The sequence below is a fragment of the Tamandua tetradactyla genome, chromosome 5, assembly GCF_023851605.1.
Source record: "Tamandua tetradactyla isolate mTamTet1 chromosome 5, mTamTet1.pri, whole genome shotgun sequence".
Lineage (NCBI taxonomy): Eukaryota > Metazoa > Chordata > Mammalia > Pilosa > Myrmecophagidae > Tamandua > Tamandua tetradactyla.
In genome coordinates, this window is record NC_135331.1 from 188,983,107 (window position 1) to 189,007,388 (window position 24,282).

The window sequence follows — 24,282 nt, forward strand, 5'->3', positions numbered from 1 at the left end:
GAAAAATCACATGGCCATCTCCATTGATGCTAAAAAAGCATTTGACAAAATTCAGCACCCTTTTCTGATAAAAATACTCCAAAAGATAGGAATCAAAGGTAACTACTGCAATATGATAAAGGGAATATATGAAAAACCAATAGACTGCATCATATTTAGTGGAGAGATAATGTTTCCCCCTGAGATCAGGTACAAGACAAGGATGCCCACTGCCACCACTATTACTCAGCATTATGCTAGAAGTTCTAGCTAGGACAATCAGGCAGGACAAAGAAATAGAAGGCATCCAAATTGGAAAGGAAGAAGTAAAGCTCTTATTGTTTGCAGATGATATGATACTATACTTGGAAGATTCTGAGAAACCTACAGCAAAGTTACCTGAGCTAATCAACAATTTCAGCAAGGTGGTGGGAAATAAAATTAATGTGCAAAAATCAGTAACATTTCAATAGACAAGCAATGACCTAGCTGAGGAGTCAGTTAAGGAAAAAATTCCATTCAAAATAGCAACTAAAAAATCAAATACTTAGGAATGAACTTAACTAAGGATGTAAAGCTTCCTAAACTTTACATCCAAAGCATAAACACAGAAAACTACATAACATTGCTAAAAGAAATCAAAGGAGATCTAAATAAGTGAACAGACATTCCCTGCTCATGGATAGGAAGGCTAAATATAGTTAAGGTGTCAGTTCTCCCCAAATTGATCTACAGATTCAACACAGTACCAATCAAAATTCTAACAAACTACTTTGAAGATTTGGAAAAGCTAACTACCAAACTCATCTGGAAGGGAAAGAGACCATGAATAGCTAAAAGCATCCTTAAAAAGAAGAGTGAAGTGGGAGGATTAGCACTCCATGACTTTAAAACTTATTATAAAGGCACAGTGGTCAAAACAGCATGGTACATGCAGAAAGATGGAAGCATTGACTAATGAAATTGAATCAAGGGTGCAGAAATAGACCACCAAATCTATGGTCAACTGATTTTTGACAAGGCCTCCAAATCCTCTGAATTGGGACAAAGTGGTCTTTTCAATAATTGATTATGGAAGAACTGGATATCAATAGCCAAAAGAATGAAAGAGGGCCCCTATCTTACACCCTACACAAAAATTAACTCAAAGTGGATGAAACACCTAAATGTAAGAACTAGCACCACAAAGGTTCTGGAAGAAAATGTAGGGAAACATCTTCAAGACCTAGTAATAGGAGGTAGCTTCCTAAACTTTACACCCGAAGCACAAAATACAAAAGAAAAAATAGATAAATGAGAATTCCTAAAAATCAAATGCTTTAGCACCTCAAAAGACTTTGTCAAAAAAGTGAAGATGCAGCCAATTCAATGGGAGAAAATATTTAGAGATCACTTATCAGAGAAAGGTTTGATTTCCTGTATATACAAAGAAATCATACAACTCAACAACAAAAGAACAAACAAACCAATTATAAAATGGGCTAAAGATATGAATAGACATTTTTCTGAAGAGCAAATACAGGTGGTGTGCTGGTTTGAAAGGATGTATGTGCCCTAAAAAAGCCACGTTTTAATCTAAATCCCATTTCATAAAGGCAGAATAATCCTTATTCAATATTGTATGTTTGAAACTGTAATCAGATCATCTCCCTGGAGACGTGATTTAATCAAGAGTGGCTGTTAAGCTGGATTACATGACGACATGTCTCCATCCATTTGGGTGGGTCTTGATAAATTTCTGGGGTCCTATAAAAGAGGAAACATTTGGAGAACGAGAGATTCAGAGATAGCAGAGTGTAACAACATAGCCACGAGAAGTAGCGTCCACCAGCCAGCGACCCTTGGAGATGAAGAAGGAACATGCCTCCTGGGGAGCTTCATGAAACAGGAAGCCAGGAGAAGAAGCTAGCAGATGAGGCCATGCTCGCCATGTGCCCTCTCAGAAGAGAGAGGAGCCTTGACCGTGTTCACCATGTGCCTTTGCAGATGAGAGAGAAACTCTGACTGTTTGTCATGTGCCTTTCCACTTGAGAGAGAAACCCTGAACTTCATCAGCTTTCTTGAACCAAGGTATCTTTCCCTGGATGGATGCCTTTGTCTGGACATTTCTATAGACTTGTTTTAATTGGGACATTTTCTCAGTCTTAGAACTGTAAATTAGCAATTTATTAAATTCCCTTTTTTTTAAAAAGCCATTCCATTTCTGGTATATTGCATTCCTGCAGCTAGCAAACTAAAACAGGTGGCTCAAAATCACATGAAGAAGTACTCATTTTCATTGGGTATAAGAGAAATGCAGATCAAGACTACAATGAGATACCACCTCACACCTGTAAGAATGGCTGCTAATAAACAAACAGGAAACTATAAATGTTGAGGAGGATGTGGAGAAACTGAGACAGTAATGCACTGCTGGTGGGAATATATAATGGTGCAGCCACTATGAAAGACTGCTTGGAGGTTCCTTTGGAAATCAAATATCAGGTTGCCCTATGACCCAGCAATAGCACTACTTGGTATATACCCAGAACAGCCAAAAGCAATGAAACAAACAGACATTTGCACACCGATGTGCACAGCAGAATTTATTCACGATTGCCAAAAGATGGAAGCAAACCAAATGTCCATCAACACACGAGTGGATCGGCATAATGTGGTATATACATAGGATGGAATATTATGCAGCAGTAAGACAAAATGATGCCCTGAAGCACATGAAAAGATGGATGAGACTTATGGGCATAATGTGAGTAAAATTAGCCATACAGAAAAGGATAGATACTGTATGATTCCACTTTTATAACCAACATATGGATATAATCAGAGGCTTATAACACAGAATATAGGGAACTTAGAGATACATAGAAACTAGAGATGGGTGAACCATTAGCTGATGAGGTTGAACTTCAATGTAAGGGAATAGATAGATGTGAAGGTGCTTCTCTAGTGGGTCTATATAAATAATTATATATAAATAAATTCTGCTATGAACATTGGTGTGCAAATGTCTGTTTGTTTCATCGCTTTCAGCTCTTCTGGGTATATACCAAGTAGTGCTATTGCTGGGTCATAGGGCAACCTGATATTTGATTTCCAAAGGAACTGCCAAACAGTCTTTCATAGTTCACATTGAAGATGAACAAGATTGTAAGGTGTTATATAGAACTACGTGTCCCACTGATTAACACTAGAAATATGAATCAGTACCCACAAGAATTACTTCAAAGATATGATTCCTGTATAAAGAGGGTTTATGTCCAGGGTCCAGGTGGAAAACCAGTACTGCATGCTATGAACTATGTTCAGAAGGAAACCATCAGCATTACCACAGCAACAGCAGAGGTAAATAATGGGGTGAGGGACAAGAGTTAAGAGGAGGTTTAGTTTTCCTATTTGGCAAGGGTGTGTTTATTGGTTTTCTTTCTCTTGGGAACAATAAATTATTTAAAATTGAGAATGTTGAGGGACTGTGGACTTTGGGCTCTCTACATGATGCTTGATGGGTGCAGGTGGCTGAAGGATGCACTGATGGAGAGGTAGATTGGTGAACAATGGTGTATACTTATGAATGAAGGTTGTGCTGCTACAAAAAGGAACAAAGTTGTGATGCATGCAACGATGTGGATGAACATGTGGGACATTTGGTGAGACAAAATCAGCCAGAAACAAGAGCAACAATGGTATGGTCTCCTTTAGAAAATGCTTATGAGAAAACAGGGTCTTAGGTTGTACGCTTTTAGAGCAGACACATTACATCCTGAGTGGTGATTATTGTTTCTGGATTTTGAGAGGCTGTTTCATATATATATATAACCTGATATCTAGAGATAAAAATGAAGCCAAACAGGTTGGGGTTAAAGTAATTCAGAACATAGGTGTAAGGAAGACAGTGTCTATATTTTAGAACCACACATACTCTTTGAGACCAATGGAAGAAAGGTTTATTTGGTCTGGAACATAAATTTTCTGTAGTGCATAATCTGATTCAGCCTACCTGTATGGCTCATTTGAACAACTGAAACACAGGGAGCATAGAATAAGAAAGATGAAGAAGGAACATGCCTCCTGGGGAGCTTCATGAAAGATTCCTTTAATCCTGTATAGATTACTGAAATGCCTGGAAGCATCCTAGAATATATTAAGCAGATAACAAAAAGTATTGGCAAAGTCCTCTGAGGGATGGGAGAAAGAATATGGAGGGTTGGGAGAATGAATATGGAACTATTAAACCTTACCATCAGGGAATCCCCTGATACTGTGTCAAACTTTAGGGACACCCAACTCAATAGGCCATGCCCTCGATCATGAGGCTTATTCTTGTGAAGCATATATAGGTAGCAGAGAAGCTTAGACTACCTATTGGGATGCCTAAGAGTTACTTCTGGAGGACCTCTGTTGTTGCTCAGATGTGGCCTCAGTCTCTCTAAGCCCAACTCTACAAGTGAAATAATTGCCCTCCCCGCTACATGGGACAAGATATACAGGGGTGAAGTCTCCCTGATGATGTGGGAGATGACTCTGGGGATGAATCCAGACCTGGCACCATGGGATCAACAATTCCATCCTTACCAAAGGGGGAAAAAGAAGTGTAATTAATAAAGTTTCAGTAGCAGAGATAGTTAAAGTAGAGTCAAGAGGCTACTCTTGGAGTTGCTTTTATGTGAGCTTCAGTTAGACCTTGCTAACTATCATAACCTGCCAAAGGATAGACTAAGCCTATTTAAGCCAGAACCATTCCAGCCAAGCCTAAAGAACACCTAGGGCAATATATAAGATTCTACAAGGTCTCCATACACTAGAGTAACTTTCCAGAAACCTAAAACCTCCAGATGGGTCCCTGGTCCAGACAAGTCCTGAAACCTAGCCCAACTTCTCCAAAACATCAGGTAGTTCCATCACCCTACCCTATATTAGTGACAGACCCTTCCAATAAAAAAAAATTTAGAATTGTCATAGCCCAAACACCCCTAAAGAGAGGTATGGAAAGATCAAAGGTGATGGTGGAGTTATACATAGAAGATAAGATTTAACAAATGAATATGAATGTTGAATCATTAAATTGATATCTCTTTTTAGTCTGCAATATTTCAAAGCAGCTAGAAGTAAAAACATAAAATTGTGGAATTGTAATGCATGTCAAACTCTGAAATATGTTCTACAACTAATTGTGGTGCTGTGCTTTGAAATTTACTGCTTTTTTGAAAAAATGTTATTTTTCACAAAAAAGAAGAAAAAAAGTCAATTGTGATGATAAAAAAATATTTAAGCCCTCTAACCTCCCATATTCTGGAGTAGCGAGAAGGAAAAATATGAGAGGATCGTATGGTAGCCCATGACAAACTCCAGGATTTGTCCTGTAACCATTTGTTGAAGAATGCTTTGAAAACTATTGCTTTTTTATTTCTTTGCTTTGTATATATGTTATACTATACAATAACTTTTATCAAAAAATTAAAGAAAAAATGGATATAGAGCGAAAGTATATTGAAAAGACATATGTGATCAGAAAGAATTATTTTAAAAAATATAAAGAAACGTAACAGAACTTATGGGGATGAAAGGCACAATAATGACAATTAAAAATAACTAGAGGCATATAAGAGCAGATTTGAACAGCCAGGAAAAGAATCACTTAACAAGAGAGTCAGAAGAACTGATAGGGAAAAGAAAAGAAAAAATTGAGCACGGCCTCAGGGATTTGAGTGCACAAACACACGTGTCATTAGTGCCCCAGAAGAAGGGAAAGGAAGAGTGGTGGAGATATGTTTGAGGAAATAATGACCCCTAATTTCCCAAATCTTATGAACTACATAACTACAAATGCCTGAGAAGTGTAACATACTCAACACAGAATAAATCAAATAAACCTCCTCTAATCAGAATGTCAAATTCCATGCATATAAGTACATGGAATCTTGAATTGGGCATGGGATTTTGTTGGCTTGTCCAGGTTAGTGCGAAGCCCTGGTAAATCACAGAGGGATCTGGATGGTGAACAGAGAAGCATTTGCAAAGTCGCCTTGGAGGAATGTGGAGAAAGGGGGAAATATTCAACTTCCCTATTTGGAAAATTTCTGATATTCTTGCAAGCAGTGGAGACAACCAAATCAATAGGCCGAGCCCTCAATCTTGGGGTTCACCCCTATGAAACTTATTCCAGTGAAGGATAGACTAAGCTTATTTAAAATTAAGCCTAAGAGTCATCCTCAGAGGACCTCTTTTGTTGCTCAGATGTGGCCTCTCTTACTGAGCTGACATAGTAAGTGAACTCACTGCTCTCCCCACTATGTGATACATGCCAGGGGTGTAAATCTCCCTGGCAACATGGGACAGAAATCCCAGGATGAGCAATCACCCAGCATCAAGGGATTGAGAAAGCCTTCTTGACCAAAAGGGAGAAGAGAGAAATGAGAAAAAATAAAGTGTCAGTGGCTGAGAGATTTCAAGCAGAGTCAAGAGGTTATCCCGGAGGTTATTTTCATGCATTATATAGATGTCCCTTTTTAGTTTGTGGTATATTGGAGTGGGTGGAGGGGAGTACCTGAAATTGTTGTGCTGTGTTCCAACAGCCTTGACTCTTGAAGATGATTGTATAGCTATATAGCTTTTACAATGTGACCATGTGATTATGAAAACCTTGTGTCTAATGCCCCTTTTATCCAGGATATGGACAGATAAGTTAAAAAAGGAATAATAAACAAACAAATACTAGGGGGAACTGAAAGGGAAACTAGGCTTGTAGAGTTTGTTCTGCTCAACTGATGTTGCCATTGTGTGAGCCTGTTGATAAAGTACTGAAATGCACGCTCCAGCTGGAAGGACTGGCTATCCTCTCAGAAGGAGACATACTTTTGGTAAAGTTATCTAGGTCCCAGGAAACTTCCCTCAGTCCCTAGCCAGTTTCCAGAAGATCACCCAGGCCAAGTCATGCAAGCTAATTAGAATCCGGCCACTATTGCATAAAAACACCATATAAACTGCATACAAGCAGGTAGATGTTGGAATCTCATCCAAGAGGAGGATGCTCTGCTTGGGTCCTTCCCCATCAGACCCAGATGCCATCTCTGGGATTCCCCAGCGCTCCTCTTTGGATGTTGGTGCTGTCTTGTTTGGTGATGTAACTGCATCTCATTTCTAGCAATCTTTTGATTACTTTCCTAATAAATTTTATATGACTGAAGTCTGTGTTATCCATGAATCCAAGCCTCTAAATTAAATGGTCACAAATATCATGTTGCCTTTAGTGCAACAAAAATGGCATAGTTGGCAGGATTCTCATTTCAACATGACTTTATAGAGGTAAATGCCATAAGACAAGCTTTAGAAAATCTACGTAAAGAATATGGACTGTGCGATTCTGAATATTGTAATGCTTTATTAGGACCATTCTTAATAGACTTAAAGTTGCTGGTTCCTTGTCCTTTTTGTGTGCAAAATGTTGTTTTGAATTTGAATGTTTTATCTCCCTGGTTTGCACTTTCTAATACTATAAACCATTTGGGAATTTGTAATTCAGTAAACCCTCTTCAGGATTGACTTGAAATTGTTAAATATCAAAACCCACATCCCCACATTGAACAAATTTTAGGGAAGATTCCTCCAGTTCCTTGCGAAGTGCACTTGTAATTAATCACCTTCACACTATGAGATGTGTTTTTCCTCTTCAGCACCAGGTAGGATGGGCCCTTCCGTGGAAAGTGCCATGCCTGCAGGTGTTAGCTACTCCTCCTGAGCACCCATGCTGCTCTGAATTGCAGTCCCAACCCATGTATGTTCAGCCTTAGAGGCTCTCTAGACCCCCAGCTCCACACCGATCCCCTGGACAGGGAGTTCCCTAGAGGACTGGGGCTAGAGGCTCTGGGAGAGTCTTCTGCTGTGGGCAGCCACCAGGCACATCTATGTAATGATGATTTTAAAGTTCAGACTCTACTGGGCTAGTTAAGTGTGTGATATTTCTCTTCTTCTTTGTGTTTACTTTTACTTTACCCTTTTGCTCATGAGGACGAACTTGAATTGGCCTGGCCTCATTAATGCAGATTCAGCAGGTTTAAGCCACACTATCTGTGACCCCAGATTTGTAGTTCCCTGTTTGTTCTGTATTTTGTAGTTTTGAATTGGGGAAGCTGTTTAATATTGAGGAACTCCTTGCTTGCTTGTTTTTTCTGGTCACAGATTTTCTTTACTTTTAACTTGAAAAATCTGGTAACTTAAAAAACTTCTGTCTTGATGCTTTGTCTTCACGACTTTTGTTAGTGTTGCCTAACCATAGGAAACTCTCAGGATGTGCCAGCTATTACTGCTTTGAGTTATGTTTTGAATAATTAGTCTAAATTTGGTGGGACCCTCTTGAAAAAAAAGAGGGAGAAAATTGACTTTCTCCTATACTGTTGCCTGGCCATTGTATAAATTGGACATCGGTGAAAAATAGTCTAAAAATGAAACTTTAAATTTCAATAGCATCTTGTAATTACATTCATTTTGTAAGAGAAATCATAAATGAGATAAAGTGTCTTATATTCAAGCTTTACAAAAATTCTATAATGATCATGTGTGGTATTTAATCTCCATATATTCATGAAACTTTTCATTCTTTGGTATTTATTGATGTCCAGCTTCATTCTATTTTGATCAGAAAAAGTGCTTTGAATAATTTCAATGTTTTCAAATTTAAAAAGACCTGTTTTGTGCCCCAGCATATGATCTATCCTGGAGAATGTTCCATGAGCAATAGAGAAGGATATATATCTTGGTGTTTTGGGGTGTAATGACCTATATATGCCTGTTAGGTCTAATTCACTTATCAAGTTGTTTAATTTTTCTATTTCTTTGTTGCTGTTCTCTCTGGTTGTTCTGTCTATACAGGAGAGTGGTGTATTGAAGTCTCCTACTATTATTGTTGAAACATCTATCGCTCCCTTCAGTTTTGGCAATGTCTGTCTCATGTATTTTTGAGCTCCTTGATTGGGAGTACAAACTTTTATGATTTTCATTTCTTCTTGGTGATGTCCCTTTTATTAATATATAGTGCCCTTCCTTGTCTCTCATGATGTCTTTACTTTTAATGGCTATTTTGTCTGATACTAGTATAGCTTCTCCTGCTTTCTTTTGGTTACAGCTTGCATGGAAGTTTCCCATCCTTTCACTTTCAATCTATTTGTATCTTCATGTCTAAGATGAGTTTCTTGTAAGCAGCATATATCTGGATTATGTTTCTTAATCCATTCTGCCAATCTGTATCTTTTAATTGGTAAATTTGGTCTGTTAACATTCAAAGTTGTTACTGAAAAGGTGTTTCTTAAATCCACCATCTTATCTTTTAGATTTTATTTGTCAGTTTTATATATTCTTTTCCCTCTTTCTCTTTTTATCCTTTGTTACCTTTCCTGGTACTCTTCAACTCTGTGCCCTCTTCCAGACCACCCTTTCTTGGTCTTTTTTCTTTTTCAACTGGCAGAACTTCCTTTAGTATTTCCTGAAGGACTGGTTTCTTTTTGACGATTCTTTCAGGATTTGTTTTTCTGTGAACATTTTAATCTCTCCCTCAGTTTTGAAGGACAATTTTGCTGGGTACAGAATTCTTGGCTGGAAGTTTTTCTCTTTCAGGATCTTAAATATATCATACCATTGCTTTCTTGTTTCCATAGTGCCAAGTGAGTAGTCTGAATTCAGTCTTATGTGGTTACCTTTGTATCTAGTAGAATGTTTTTCTCTTGCCACCTTCAGGATTTTCTGCTTCTCCTCAACATTTGACATGCTGATTAGTATATGTCTTGAGGGAGGCCTACTGGATTTATCCTGTTTTAGAGTTTGATGAGCTTCTTTGACTTGCACATTTATGTCCTTTATAAGGGTTGGGAAGTTTTCTCACATTATATCCTGAATTAATCATCCTAGCCTTTTCTCTTCTCCTTCTGGGACTCCAATTATTCTTCTATTTGTGCATTTTACTTTGTCCACCATTTCCCTGAGCTCCAAATAAAATTTTTACATTTTTTTTGCCATTTCCTGTTTTGAGTGCTCAAAATCTGTTGTCTTGTCCTCTAGTTCTCTTATTCTTTCTTCTACCCCTTCAAATCTGCTGTCATGCATTTCTAGTATGTTTTTTTTTATTTGGTCTACAGCATCCTTCATCTTTGTTATATCTATTTTTCTATTTATTCTTTCAAATTCCTCTTTATGCTCTTCTATTGTCTTGTTAATCTCCTCTGTGTCATTAGCCATCCCATTAATTTTATTTAGTAGAGTTATATGAACATCTTCGATTAGTTCTTCCAACATCTGTGTCTCCTTTGGTGTTATAATTTGGTCATTAGGCTGAGCTATATGTGTCTGCATCATAGTATGCTTAGTGATCTTCTGCTGTCTTCATGTCATGTAAATATCTTGATTAGTTTGTTTTGGAAGTTGATTTCCTTTAGTAATCTAAAGCCTTGTATTTGTGGGATGGATATGGAGCAGGATGCAGGGTACATGGCAGGGTACAACAGTGTAGTGATGTGTTGCAGTGCAGGTATAGGTACAGGTTGGGGATGCTGTTCTGGTGCCTGTGAGTATGGTTGCCCAGTGATGGAGAGATTGTGACTGTGTGGGTACAGGGATCAGGGGGCTGTTCCCTGGTGTGCACCAGTCCAGGGCATGGGGCCCTTTGTGTGTGTGTGAACAGAGCTCAAGGCAGTGGGCCAGCATTACACATGCATGGGTTGGGGGCAGATGTGGCCTGGCTGTGCAGGTCAGTGCTTTCCCAGAGATGGGGTACATGACAGGGAACCATATGCATGCACAGATATGGAAAGGCTTTAAACTGATGTATATGTGCATAGAGCTTGGGGAGGCCGGGGGCGGGGTTTGACTATATGAGCTAGAGATGGGTATGGCCTGGTATGGAGGTAAGCATCCACAGCCATTATGTGTTAGCAACTGCCTTCAGGGGGCAGGAAGGGGGAGGTAGGGTTCAGGAGGGATGGGGCAAAACTGTTCCTATTCAGGAGAGGTAGGTTGGGCTGGGGCAGGTATGCTCGAGCTTGAGGTGGTGTTGTGGGGCAGGTATGCTTGTGGGGGATTGGCTGGGTGGGGGTACTTGGAGCATAGGGGATGGGGTGGGTGATGGGGTTCTTGTGCATGGGGTGCAGGGTGAGTCATGGTTGTAGGGCTGCACTGGTGAAAGTAGTGCATTCAATTAACATGGTTTGGCTTACTTCCTAGTCCCTGTCTTCCGACACGCGCACTTCTGAGTGCTAGGCTGTTTTTACCAGCTGGATGGTCTCCAATTCTCTGCTTCTCAGTTCTTCAAGTTGTTCAACCAGGACCACCCTGTGTGGTGCAGAGGACTCTCCCAGCTCACTTACACCCTGGAATCACCATCCCATCCCTTCTCTAGCTGTTTTTTGGAGCAGGGTTGAATTTGATCTATCCTATTCCACTGTCTTCCTGAAACTAAGTTATTTTTTAAATATGGCCATATTGTTTTTAGAAATAAAATGTGCTTGAATAAATTATATGAAATATATGCCTAACATAAGCTGTGCAAATATAAAAAATGTGAACGAACCACCAAAAATAACTTCAGCATGGTCTGCTAATATGCGCCAGTCAACCCTATCTCAAGAGTTGATAAAATAAAAGCCTTCAACAGAGTAGGCCAGGATCTTGATCCTATACCTGTTTCACTCTTGGCTTTTGTTCCCATGATTCTATATTGCCCTTGACCTCCAGTGTCCACTTTTATATCCCAGCTCATATTATCTCAATTATATCCTAATTCAAGTGATTTATTTCTTGGTATTATAAACATGAGTGGCAAAAAAAAAGTTAGTGGCATGGGCGGGCCACGTGGCTCAGCAGGCAGAGTTCTGTCCTGTCATGCTGGAGACCCGGGTTCAGTTCCTGGTGCCTGCCCATGCAAAACCAACAAAAAAGTGAGTGGAAGAGATGGGACATCATCAATACGGTGATAAAAAACAACCTCTGGGAAAAATCTCTCCTCAGAAACAAATATTAAGTGTTTTTTCTTAAGTTGAAAATCTAAAGTTTGGAAGTTTGAAACTCTGGGGGACAATTGAGACTGTACAAGGAACTCCCGAGTACTTAGTGTTAGAAAAAGAAAAGAAAACACACATCCAAGGAAGGCAGGAGATCTCTGATCTATACTTGACAATCTTCTCATCGCATCGCTTGGTTACCTGTAACTGAGAAATAAAATGGCAGCACAACCTGGGAAACTCCTCTCATGCATGAAGACTACAGAGCCACTCACAGCAATGTGTTTGTATCTCATACATATCCTGGTACAGGGACCCAAGTACAAATAACACAAGCAGGTGGTCAGTGAGTGCAAACTAAAGAGACCAAGGAAATAGAACTAACCATGGCAGAACTGTTGGCAGGAGTGTACACAGCCAATGCATTCTCTGATATCTTTAAGCTAAAATAAACAAATAAACAAAAAACCCCAGAACTTTGTGAACATAAGGATGTACCAATAGGGAAGGGACGGCAAAAAGGCCTCACAGAAAAATAAAATGAAAATCTGATCTGCTGTAAGGCAGACTAGTTCCTAGAACCTAACAATGTGGTGAAAACATAGAACAGAGTAAAGAAGAGACATTAAATCATAGTACAGATGTTATCATTCTGCACAATAACACATAGCCCAAGTGAGGGTCAGAGGAACAGAAGCTTTCTCCAGGAACTAAAACAATTGCATACAAAAGGGTAAATTGAAAAGCTGCATTACATGCCCAGGGTAAGAATAAGGTGCATATGACTTGAGAAAATCAGAACAGTTAAACTCAGGCTACTATAAAGTTCCAGTATAAGTCAACCAAACATCAAAGAAGAGTGTTTACACATATCTAATCCACAATAGAAATGAAGCCTTACTAAGAAATAGGAAGATATGTCTCAGTCATTTCAAACCTCAGAGCTGATGCAGAATTTAGAGCAACTACTAACTTTCAAACAAGTCTCCTAAATCAATTCAAGGAGATGAGGGGAAATATGGATGGAAATAAACTAATGGTGGATATAGAGCTAATGGATATTAAGAAGACAATGTATGAGCAAAAAAGAAAGAAATGAAAGTTTAAAAAGAAAAAGAACAGGTATTATGGGGATGAAAGACATAATAATGGATTTTAAAAATATTAAAAAGGCACACAACTACAGACTTAAACACCAGAAGAAGGGATCAGTTCACTAGAAGTCAGGATAATATCAACCACATGAGCAGGATAGCATAGAGAAAGAATAGGAAAAGCAGAAGGATGTCTATGGGCAAGACTAAAAGCATATAGTATACCAACATACACACTATGGGTATCCTAGAAGGAGAAGAGAAAGGAAAAGGAACTGTTCTAGTTTGCTAAAGCTGCCAAAATGCAACACACCAGAGATAGATTGGCTTTTAAGAAAGAGGGATTTATTTAGTTAAAATCTTATAGTTCTTCAGAGGAAAAGCAGCTAACTTTCATCTGAGGTTCTCTCTTATATGCGAGGGTGATGTCTGCTGGTCCTCTCTCTTGGCTTCTGGGTTCCCACAGCTTTCCCCAGGGTGATTCCTTTCTACATCTCCAAAGGCCTGGACTGAGCTGCGAGTGCTGAGATGAGGTATGCTGAAATGAGGTATGCTGAGCTATTTGGGCTGTGCTATGCTGAGCTCCCTCATTTAAGCATCCAAAAAATTAAACTAAACATCACCATCATACCCTCCCCACCCCACCAGCCAATTGCAGTTACAATCAGTGACAGATGAGTTTCACATGCCAATGGCTCATGTCCACAGCAATAGAACTAGACATTTCCACTTTGCCAAGTTGACACCTGAACCTGACTACTGAATGTCCACCCCTTGTCTAGTTGGCAACTATACACATCACCTTAAGCAATATTAAAATGGCAAAGTTCTCCTCTGACTTTGAACCTATGAATCTCAAATCAAGTTAACTGGTGTCAACATGCAAAGAAGGGATAGCCACAGGATACGTGTCTCCATTTTGATAGGGAAAACCTGCAGGGCAAACTCCACTGGATTTCAGGTCTGAAAATCATTTATCCTTTGGGCTTTGGGCTTTAAAAAGTGTCAGTCCCACCCTTTCCAAGGGCCTACACAATAGCCCACCTTTCTCCAAATACAACCTGGAGGAACATTGAGGAGATCACATTTTTCTTGGCTTCACCCTCTCCAAGCATGAGGGCCACACCTGGGCTCTCTACCATCTCCAGGGCACAAGTGCAACCCCTCCATGTGGTGACAACCAGGCTCTCCCCAATCCCCAAGGAGTGTGCTGTACCTTCTCCAAGGCCTGAGGCATCACAACTGTTCCACTGCAGTGAGGTGGAAGGCCCATTTCTGCCTTCAGGGCAAACTCACTCTCTACATGTGCTTGGGTGGGTCCATTTTCCCTGCTGAGGTTTCTTAGCTTCAAACCCAGCTTCCATGGCTCTCACCCAGTAAACTCTATTTTGTCCCTTTTCTGTCCCCTTTTGTCCATACTGGCAGAGGTTCCATTTACATCAACAGTCTCTTCAAGTATTCCAGGCCTTCTCTATCAAGCTCCCCAGAGTTCCTCCAGAATCCTCCCTGAAAAACTGTTCCAACATGTCTGGTATTTGCAAGCTGCAGTAGAACCCCACTTCTCAGGAACCAAACCTGTTTTAGTTCGCTAAAGATGCCAAAATGCAACATGCCAGAGATGGATTGGCTTTTAAGAAAGGGGGATTTATTTAGTTAAAATCTTATAGTTCTTCAGAGAAAAGGCAGCTAACTTTCATCTGAGGTTCTCTTGCATGGGAAGGCACAGGACAGTGTCTGGTGGCCTTCTCTCCAAGCTTCTGGGTTCCTATAGCTTTTCCCAGGGTGATTCCTTTCTGCATCTCCAAAGGCCTGAACTGAACTATGAATGCTGAGATGAGGTATGCTGAATGGCTTGGGCTGTGCTGCACTGAGCTCTCTCATTTAAGCATCCAGACAAACTAAACATCACTCATTGCAAGAGGCACTCCCCCTAGCCAACTGCAGATGCAATCAGTGACAGACAAGCTTTGCATGCTGATGGCTCATGTCCACAGCAACAGAATTAGGCACCTTCACCTGGCCAAGTTGACACCTGAACCTAGCTACCACAGGAGCAGAAAGAATATTTGAAAAAATAATGGTTGAAAGTATTTCAACTCCTGTGACAAACAAATATACATGTTCAAGTATGCAATATACTGCAGAATAAACTCTAAAAGAATTTCTAATAGACCTACTCTGACACATGTATTAATTGGAATGTCAAATTTTCTAACAGACCTACTCTGACACACATATTAATAAACCAACTCTGACCCACATATTAATTGGAATGTCAAATACCAAAGCAAAGAGAATTCTAAAAGTAAAAAGAGAAAATTTAGTCACATACACGGGAAACACGTGAATCTGAATCTATAAATTAAATGGTCACAAATATGACATTGCCTTTCATGAGACAAAATTGGCGCTGTGAACAAGATTAACATTTCAGCATGGCTTCATAATGGTAAAGGTGAGTAAGACAAGCTTTAGAAAATTTGTGCAGAAAATATGAACTTTTTCTTCTGAATATTGTAATGCTTTATTAGGACCATTCTTGATAAATTTGAAGTTGCCAGTTTCTTGTCCTTTTTGTATGCAGAATGTTTTGGATTTAAATGTTTTGTCTCCCTGGTTTGTAGTTTCTAATGCTATAAGACATTTAGGAATTTTTAAGTCAGTAACCCCTCTTCAAGATTTACTTGAGATAGAACAATAGTGGGCCATAAGCTTTGGACATAGATTAGGAAATAATGTCATTTTTGAAAAGTCCTCTAAGCTCAAAGTAAAAAACAGCAAAAAATCCCAGGATGAGATGATTTAACTTACTCCTCACTTGCAAAGAAATGGGCAAAATGCACAGGACCCTATAAAGATTGGGGGAATAGAATTAAACAGGGAGAGGCTATTCAGATTGCTCTCTGTCTAGAAAACACTCCATTAGACAAAGGGAAAGAAATTATAGGAGTGTGTAGAAAAGGATGTGTTTTGTTAAAGAAATATAGAAAAATGTGTGAACAGAGAGATGAGCAATCTCTAGAAAATGAATTATGAGAAGGAATTGTCAGAATTACAGGAAATACTGTCCATGTTGCAGAGTCAAATCTGGTTTGGAAGATCAGATTTGTAATTATCAGTCAGTAGCTGAGAGGGCCGCAGTCCCTGTGGCCCAACATAAATATAAAAAGAGGTAAAGTGAACAACAGGAAAGTACACATGGTACTAGCCACTGCCACTGCTAATTGGGACCCTGATAAGTGGTGTTCTAGTTTGCTAGCTGCCAGAATGCAAAATACCAGAAACAAATGGCTTTTAAAAAGGGAAATTTAATAAGTTGCTAGTGTACAGTTCTAAGGCTGAGAAAATGTCCCAATTAAGCAAGGCTATAGAAATGTCTAATCAAAGGCATCCAGGGAAAGATACCTTGGTTCAAGAAGGCCGATGAAGTTCAGGGTTTCTTTCTTAAGTGAAAGGGCATGTGGCAAACACAGTCAGGGTTTCTCTCTCATCTGGAAGTGCATATGGCAAACATGGCATCATCTGCTAGCTTCCCCTCCTGGCTTCCTGTTTCATGAAGCTCCCCAGGAGGCATTTTCCTTCTTCATCTCCAAAGGTCACTGGCTGGTGGACTCTGCTTTTCATGGCTGTGTCATTCTCTGCTCTCTCAGAAATCTCTCATTCTCCAAAATGTTTCCTCTTTTATAGGACTCCAGAAACTAATCAAGACCCACCCAAATGGGTGGAGACATGCCGTCACCTAATCCAGTTTAACAACCGCTCTTGATCTTGAAAATGATCTAATTACAGTTTCAAACATGAAGTACTGAATAGGGATTGAAAGAAATGGCTGCCTTTACAAAGTGGGATTAGAATCAAAACATGGCTTTCTAGCGTACATACATCATTTCAAAATAGCACGGATGGTGATATGTGGGATGAGGCAGATGATGAAAAAAATGGGAATATTTTAGATGAGAAAGTTTATCCAAAAAAAAAGTGTAAATATCTTCCCCAAATAGAAGCTGTCCCAATATAAAGGCAAAAAGAAAAGAAACAGGGCAATCAGGTTAATTTCAAAACCACCATTAAAAACGAACAAAAAATAACTGATGTTCTTAGGCATTTTACTCAGAAAACTGGTGAGCCATTAGTTGCCTGGATGGTCAGAATTGCTGATGCAGGGGCTGGAGGAGTGGTGCTGGATTATGCTGATTGCATGAAACTTGTAGGAATTAACACCAATCCCTTTATACAAACTGTTTTTCAGGAGTTTCCAGTTAGAACTGGAAAAAGTTCTAACTTACTGACATTGGCTGCACAAAGGTGTAATGAACAATGCCATGCTAACATAATGTGGTTACGAAATAGACCCTCGTACACTTTGTGAGATGCTATGCAGAAAGGAAGTTATGAAGTCAACAACTGTATTGGAAGAGGCCAATGCATACCACCTCCTCCCTGTCAATGCTTCACAAAGAAATGCTATCATTAAGGCAGCACCTCCAGCATAGAAACAGTGATAATGACTTTTTAAATAAGAAAAGCAGACAATCCACTTAACAGTGTCTTAAATAAAATGGCAGAGCTGGGAGACACAGGAGACTGGAATACAGGGAAAGGAAAGTCCAAAAGATATAGTGGGAAATGCTTCCCCAATACCAGTAACAGGAATTCCTGCAGAGACATGTTCCACACTCTGCTGGAAGCTGGGGTCACCAGAAAAAGTATTAACATTTTGTCAAATAATGAGATAAACAGAATGTATGAAGAAAAATGTAAACCAAGTTATAATCGTAAAGTGAATATTGCTCCTACTCCTGGCAAGGTAGAAGACCTGCATCCAGCTCCCTTGGTATCTCTGTACCCTCATTTAGTCCCTTTCTTCCAGACAAAGGGATTAGGCTAAACCCTATTATGTTTGACTCCAAACTTGTGGCTCCCTTTTTGGTTTTATGTTTCATGTTTTTAAATTGGGGAAGTTGTTCAATATTGAGGAACTCTTTGCTTTCAGTTTTATCCGTATAATTTTTTGAGAAGTCTTGATATGTGCCATTAATCCTTATTAAAAAAAGTATGTTGATGTTTCAAATATGCATTGACTAAAGCATTTCGAGTATTTAACATTATTCTAACAAATTCGATTTTGATGGTAATTGTATGTGGTGAAATGTTTGTTTGAAGTAATGACAAGTATGAAGGATATAAAGGAAATGCTTTTATTAAAAGAAAAAAAGTAGTTTTATCTTAAGATAAAATACACGGTTGTTAGAAAATATAAGACAAAGCCTGAACAAAATATAGTAAGTTGCTGAAGGTTTGTGGAAAAGGAAATTATGGTGAAAGTTAGGAAAAGTTTTAGGTGAACTAAAAGGGAAGGTGTTGGAAGCAGTACCTGAACTCCGGCATCTACCCTCCCTTACATGAGTTTGAGCCAGAGGATTTGGTGTGGGTAAAAGACAGAAGAAAGAAAGAAGGAAAAAAGGCTTCCTCCAGCCTCAGTGGAGAGGCCCTTACCCTGTCGTTTTAGTAACCCCAATAGCTGTTAAGAGTCACAGAAGTCATCCCATGGATTCACCACTCTGGGGTCAAGAGGGCCACTGCAGATGACCCCTGGGAGGATGCCCCTCATCCTGCACACCCAAAATGCATCATCCTCCAGAAGCCACTGCGCGCTTCTCCATCGCAGCGGAGACCAGCTGACCAGCCCGCGGCCCAGGCCTGCGTGACCATCCTTGTCCTGCTCTAGCTCACCGGAAGCAGCAAGTCCATGCACGGCTGAAGCCCGAGGAGACCTCCGAGCCCTGCCTCAGTCGCCCCGGAAGCTGACTCACCTACGCACGACCAAAGAGTAAAGAATCAACGCACGGACATCCCAGCCTGCCGGGACGATGTTGGGAAACACTTGTGACCGTGGGTTTCCTTCTCTCGCTCCAGGTCCTTAAGGCAAAGCCTTCAATCTTTCCACTGAGAGTGACATTAGCCGTGGGTTTTTCATGTGTGCCCTTTTATCATACTGAAAACATTTCCTTCTATTCCTATTTTTCTGAGTGTTTTGTCAAGAAAGGAATCCTGAATTTTGTCAAATGCCTTTTCTGTATCAATTGAGATGATCCTCTGTTTTTTTCCTTCTATTCTATTAATGTGGTTTATTGCATTAATTGATTTTCTTATCCTTCTATTCTATTAATGTGGTTTATTGCATTGATTGATTTTCTTATGCTGAACTACCCTGGCATACCTGGGATAAAACTCACCTGATCAGGATGTGTAATTCTCTTAATGAATATGTAACAAATTCCTAACAAAGAATAAAAAGGGCATTCTAGCAGAAAAATTGGGCAAAAGCTTTGAATAGCCCTTCAAAGAGGGCATCCAAAGGCTACCAAACATAAGGGAAGTTGATCAAATTTGTTAGTCACCAAGGAAATGCAAATTAAAATTGTACCATGATAGCACTATATATCCACTAGATGGACTGAAATGAAACGAATAGAAAAATACCAAGTGTTTCCATTTTGTGAGATAAATAGATCTGTGAGAATGGCTTTTGGGAGTGCATGGTGGCACAAACAATTTGGCAAGCTCTTTGGGAGCACCTACTCAAGCTTACTATAGGTCTAACACCATTACTCAACAATTCTAGCCAAACAGAATTTGCTCAACTGAAATGCCAACCTCTGTTCTCCAGAAGAAATGTTTAAGAATGTATGTTGCAATATTATTTGTAATAGGCCAAAATTGGAAACAACCCAAATGACCATCAACAATTCAAAACTACAGTACAGATGATCAATGAAATACTTTATTGCTAGCTACAATAAATACGATAACATGTATGAATCTACAAACAAAATATTAAGCCAAATTAGCCAAAAAGAAAATTTTATATAATGCATGATTCCATTAATATAAAATTCAAAAATAGGAAAAACTAATCTATGGTATTAGAATTCAGAGTAGCAGTTCCTCAAAGCTGGAGATGAGTGATTAGACAGAATATGATATGGCTTGGAGTTTGGAGTCTGATCTCTTTTTAAACTTGATGCCCATGAAAACAGTATGTAATTTTGTGAATTTTAAAGATCAGTATATTGATGATTTCTATTTTCATTATTTTTTCATATATGTTTTACTTCAATAAAAATTTTATTGAAAAAATAATCAGTTGAATAAAATAAAGTCCAAACTTAGCTCCTAAAGTTATATAGTGCAAAAATGACATTTCAATTCTTTCTGTATTCAGCAGTTTTTAAAAAAAATATTGCAGATTTACTTGATTGTATATGTGACAGGAAAATGTAATAGGCTCATGTCAAATAATTTACAAATATAAACTTCAGATATCTTAAAACCCAGCAGTAAAATATTAAGAAAACAAATTAGAATAAGACTTAGGTGAAATTCTGTGTATTATTCATGTGTAAGACATTGTTAAACCTTAGGCCAGATACGTAGATATGAAGAGAAAAATGGACATATTTCATCACAACTAATTGATATATTGACTGGTAAAATTATCCAGCTAGTATATTAAGTAGTCAGGATAATATAAATTATAAATAGATGAGCAATGGCTGCTAATTTTCTATCCATCTAACAGATTTGCCGACTTGGCAATCATTACAGTTAATTCATAAGTAAGGAAGTGTGAATTGCAAATAGATGCATGGAAACATGTCCAACCATCATAATAAGGAATGCAAGGTAAAGAAGCCCAAAGAAATACCATTGATTCACTTTCTGATTGGCAGAAGGTAAAAAGGAAATTTTATAGATATAGTACCTGCATGTCCTTTGCTTCCAGATTGTGAATTGTTGTGACATTGTTGGAAATCATTCTGGAAATATAGAGGGATCATTAAATCGGACATATAAACTCTTCAATTCAGCAAATCTGAAGTGGGATTCGTTCTAAAGTCTCTAAAACTCCCTTAGAAAAAGCTACATAAAAGATTTCTTTTGAAGCACTGTTTGTAGTGACAAAAAGTGGATGTAGCATATTTTACAATCCATCAGTAACCTGCAAATAATGGGGTATTTTTCTTTTAATATATTAAAAGAAAATTGACATTCATGAATGTGTAGCATAGTATCTCTTACCCTTTATTGTGTGCAATATACATAATGTACATTTACATGGACAAACATATATAAGTGTGTATATATACACATGCATATGTTGGTATTACTTATACATACATGAACAAGGCAGAGTTATGTTTGACTTGCATATTAAAAGATCACTCTGGGTGAGGACTAATATCACTAATTTATATGGTTGTACTATATCCTACTATTAATACTACTAATTTTCAATCAATCCTTAATTGGAATAATAACATCAGGCATGTCTACATGAGCCTACTGCAATGTACAGGATAAATTAGTGGAGATGATCTTTTATGAAGTAAGAATCTTTTATGAAATGGATATATCTTTCCTATTTTTGTGTTTATAGATTGATCAGATGTGTACATCTTGTGACAGATGTTCCTGGGTTAATCTTGCTATAACTGTGTTTTGTAAGTTTTTTTCTAAAGACGTTTAGTCACAGTGGTAACCACCCTTCGAGATTAGGAGTTAGAACTACCTGTTCCTGCTCTATTGTTAATCCTCTTCAGTACTGACCTCTGGCTTCATGGGGAGTTTCCTATTTCAGGCTAATGGAGAAAGAAGAAAGAAAGAAAGCATGATTCAGCTAACCGACAGTTATACACGTTATGCTGACAACAGTCAGAAATGTAATCCTGCAGTCCTCAGGTGTGGACTAGAAGGAAAATAGGGAAAGGAAATTCCCCATGGGAAGAACTTTAAATAATGCACCTGGTTTTTCACGTTGCTTGGAAGAGAGATGGCAGAGGTGCAGATCTCCACTGCCTGAAGGTCTTTGGGAGAGATGTAGAAGGACATGGATGGTGGTGGCGACACGGAAGAGATTATGCAAAGGGCCCAGCAAACATAAGTTTCCTGTAACTAAGACTGACCAGGCTAAATACCAGCTGAGAGCACAACCTACGAACAGCAGGAAATAACTGAACACTACCCATTTCAACTCTCACTTGGACTACCAGTACCCTCCCATAGAACAAGTGTGTCCTTTCCATCACGGAAGGAGTGAGAATTTGTTCTCATTGGAATAGAACCATAGTCTGGATGAGGATTTTCTTTCTCTATTTACAATCCTTGAACAATACCACCTTGTGGACCTTCTGACAAAATCGCTGTCTTTTCCCGTATACACATTACCAGAAGCAGCAGACATGATAGAACAGTGAAAGAGCTTATATCTCAGTTAAATACTGTCTTGTAGACTTGGGTGATTTCTATAAAAAATAGAAAATATATTTAGAACCAGTATCTAATAAATGGTGACTTTTCTCCATGGTTAGAATTCTCAGCCTGTGAACTATAGTGGAAATATAGTGGAGTAATCTTACCATTTCTTCTAATGGGTCGCATACACATTTTCCTATTTTCATCCTCTGGATTTTATTCTTTCCTGCTTTAAGTGTATTTATTCTCAGGACACCCCAAACTGGTTTACTTTACTGAACCAGAAGAAGGACTTTAGGCTGCCATTTTGGATTCCTGCTATTACAGGATTGCTGCATATATTTGTAACTGTTGCCTCTTATCTGCCTTAACATGCCCTAACATATCCAGACATCTCTCATTCTTGCAAGCCTTGCTATTCTAACCCCCTGCCTAGCAACTCCTGAGCATATATCGCACCACCTTTTCACCTCTTCTTCATTAGACCATGTACACTCCTCATCTCACCACCCATTATAATATTCAACACACCTCCTAACCAATCCACATCCTATACGACACCATACCAGCTGCCCATCAAAGTTTCTTCACTCCTAATTAACTCCCCCTCACCAACCCTATATATTCTTTGTGTTTCCTCCTGTCGGGGTCTTAGCCTGTAAGCCTTGCCAGCCAGCTAAGTCCCGCGAGCCCTATGCAATAAATTACTACTATTATTCTTTAGTCTCGGTTTATTGTGCTCGTGCGCCCTCCAAACCTTCGAGCCCCGTGGTCTCGGCTGACGCCGCTCTCCAGCCGAACCACATCCGAGGACGAGACCCCAGTGCGGTCGGGCTAGGCAAGCCCCAAGCCGCAAGGATCACCAGACAAACAAGGTGATTACTTTATCTCTAGTGTGACTGACCTTGACTTTTCAAGGTATTTAGTAGTACTTATGGCAATAAGTAGTTAGGATTATTGCCATAAGTAGGCAATAAGGGGCAAAATTCTTGCTTTCCAGGAGATTCTCTGGAATCTCATATTAACTTCTATGACTAGCAGAAAAAAAAATCTGTGAAAGTCTGCCACAAATTCACATAAGCAGGACCACTGCAATTCAGACACATCCAGACTCAAAAAAAATCTAAGTTAAAACTAATAAAAACAACAAAGACAAGAAATTTGAATGAATTTGTAAGAACAAATTGTAAGTTCCCCAATACCAGTTTCAATAGTGGCTGGTATAGAAGCCAGGAATATTTAGTGTTCTATTGTAGGATGTGAAAACATTTCACTGAAATAGAAGAGGAATAGTCATCTCCAGATGTGGAGCCAGAAAGCAAATAACAGAATTTTGGTTCCTTACTTTTTAAAGAAAGGCAGGCCCTGTGTTCATTTGTAAGAGGAGTGCTTCCATCGGGTTTGATGGGAGCATGAAGTTGTTGCTTCAGTTGGTGTCTGAAAGGTAAATATGGATGCGAGGGTATCTATGCATGCTGCGGTGGACAAAGCGGGAAGGTAACAATGTACAATCTGCCTTTGTGACTCACCATCATCTCTAATCCGTTTGACCAGCATGGTAGCCACATTTCCCTGTTATACACTGGTGAGGAGAGTCTGTATTCCAACAGAAGAACTCATAACATGTGTAGGGTGGGAGAGAAGGAGAAGCCTTAGTTCTTCTCTGGCTGATGTGACCTGATGGCAGACTTGAGGCACACACGAGACTTTATGAATTCCCTCTTGAACCACTTCCTCCTGTACTGAAACCACACAAGGTCATTGATGTGAATTGATGTGAGATTCCTCTGCGCATTCTTCTGACCTACTAGATTCAGATGACAGCTTTTCCTGAACTTTTTCCTCTAGCCATCACAACAATTTTGTGAGGGCATATTTTTAGTATTAGTTCGTATTCATGCTTTGTTGAACAAATTTAGCAAAATATGCCATTTTGTTTCTGCCAATTTTATGAAACCTACATGCCTAAGGAATTT

At 39.1% G+C, this 24,282-nt stretch overlaps 1 long non-coding RNA gene across 2 annotated transcripts in view; it reads right to left on the bottom strand.

Annotated features, from left to right (window-relative positions):
* LOC143682940 (uncharacterized) overlaps positions 1-23,759 on the bottom strand; it is a 36,353-nt gene extending 12,594 nt beyond the window's left edge. The window contains exons 1-3 of one of the 2 annotated variants that reach the window (XR_013175379.1): positions 23,652-23,750; positions 21,624-21,693; positions 20,817-20,871 (exon numbers count right to left, since the gene is read on the bottom strand). This is a non-coding gene — a long non-coding RNA (uncharacterized LOC143682940). Of the gene's footprint in view, positions 1-20,816; positions 20,872-21,623; positions 21,694-23,651 lie in introns of both variants that reach the window. The other variant, XR_013175380.1, reaches the window with a different exon arrangement.
* Between the last annotated feature and the right edge of the window lie 523 nt (positions 23,760-24,282).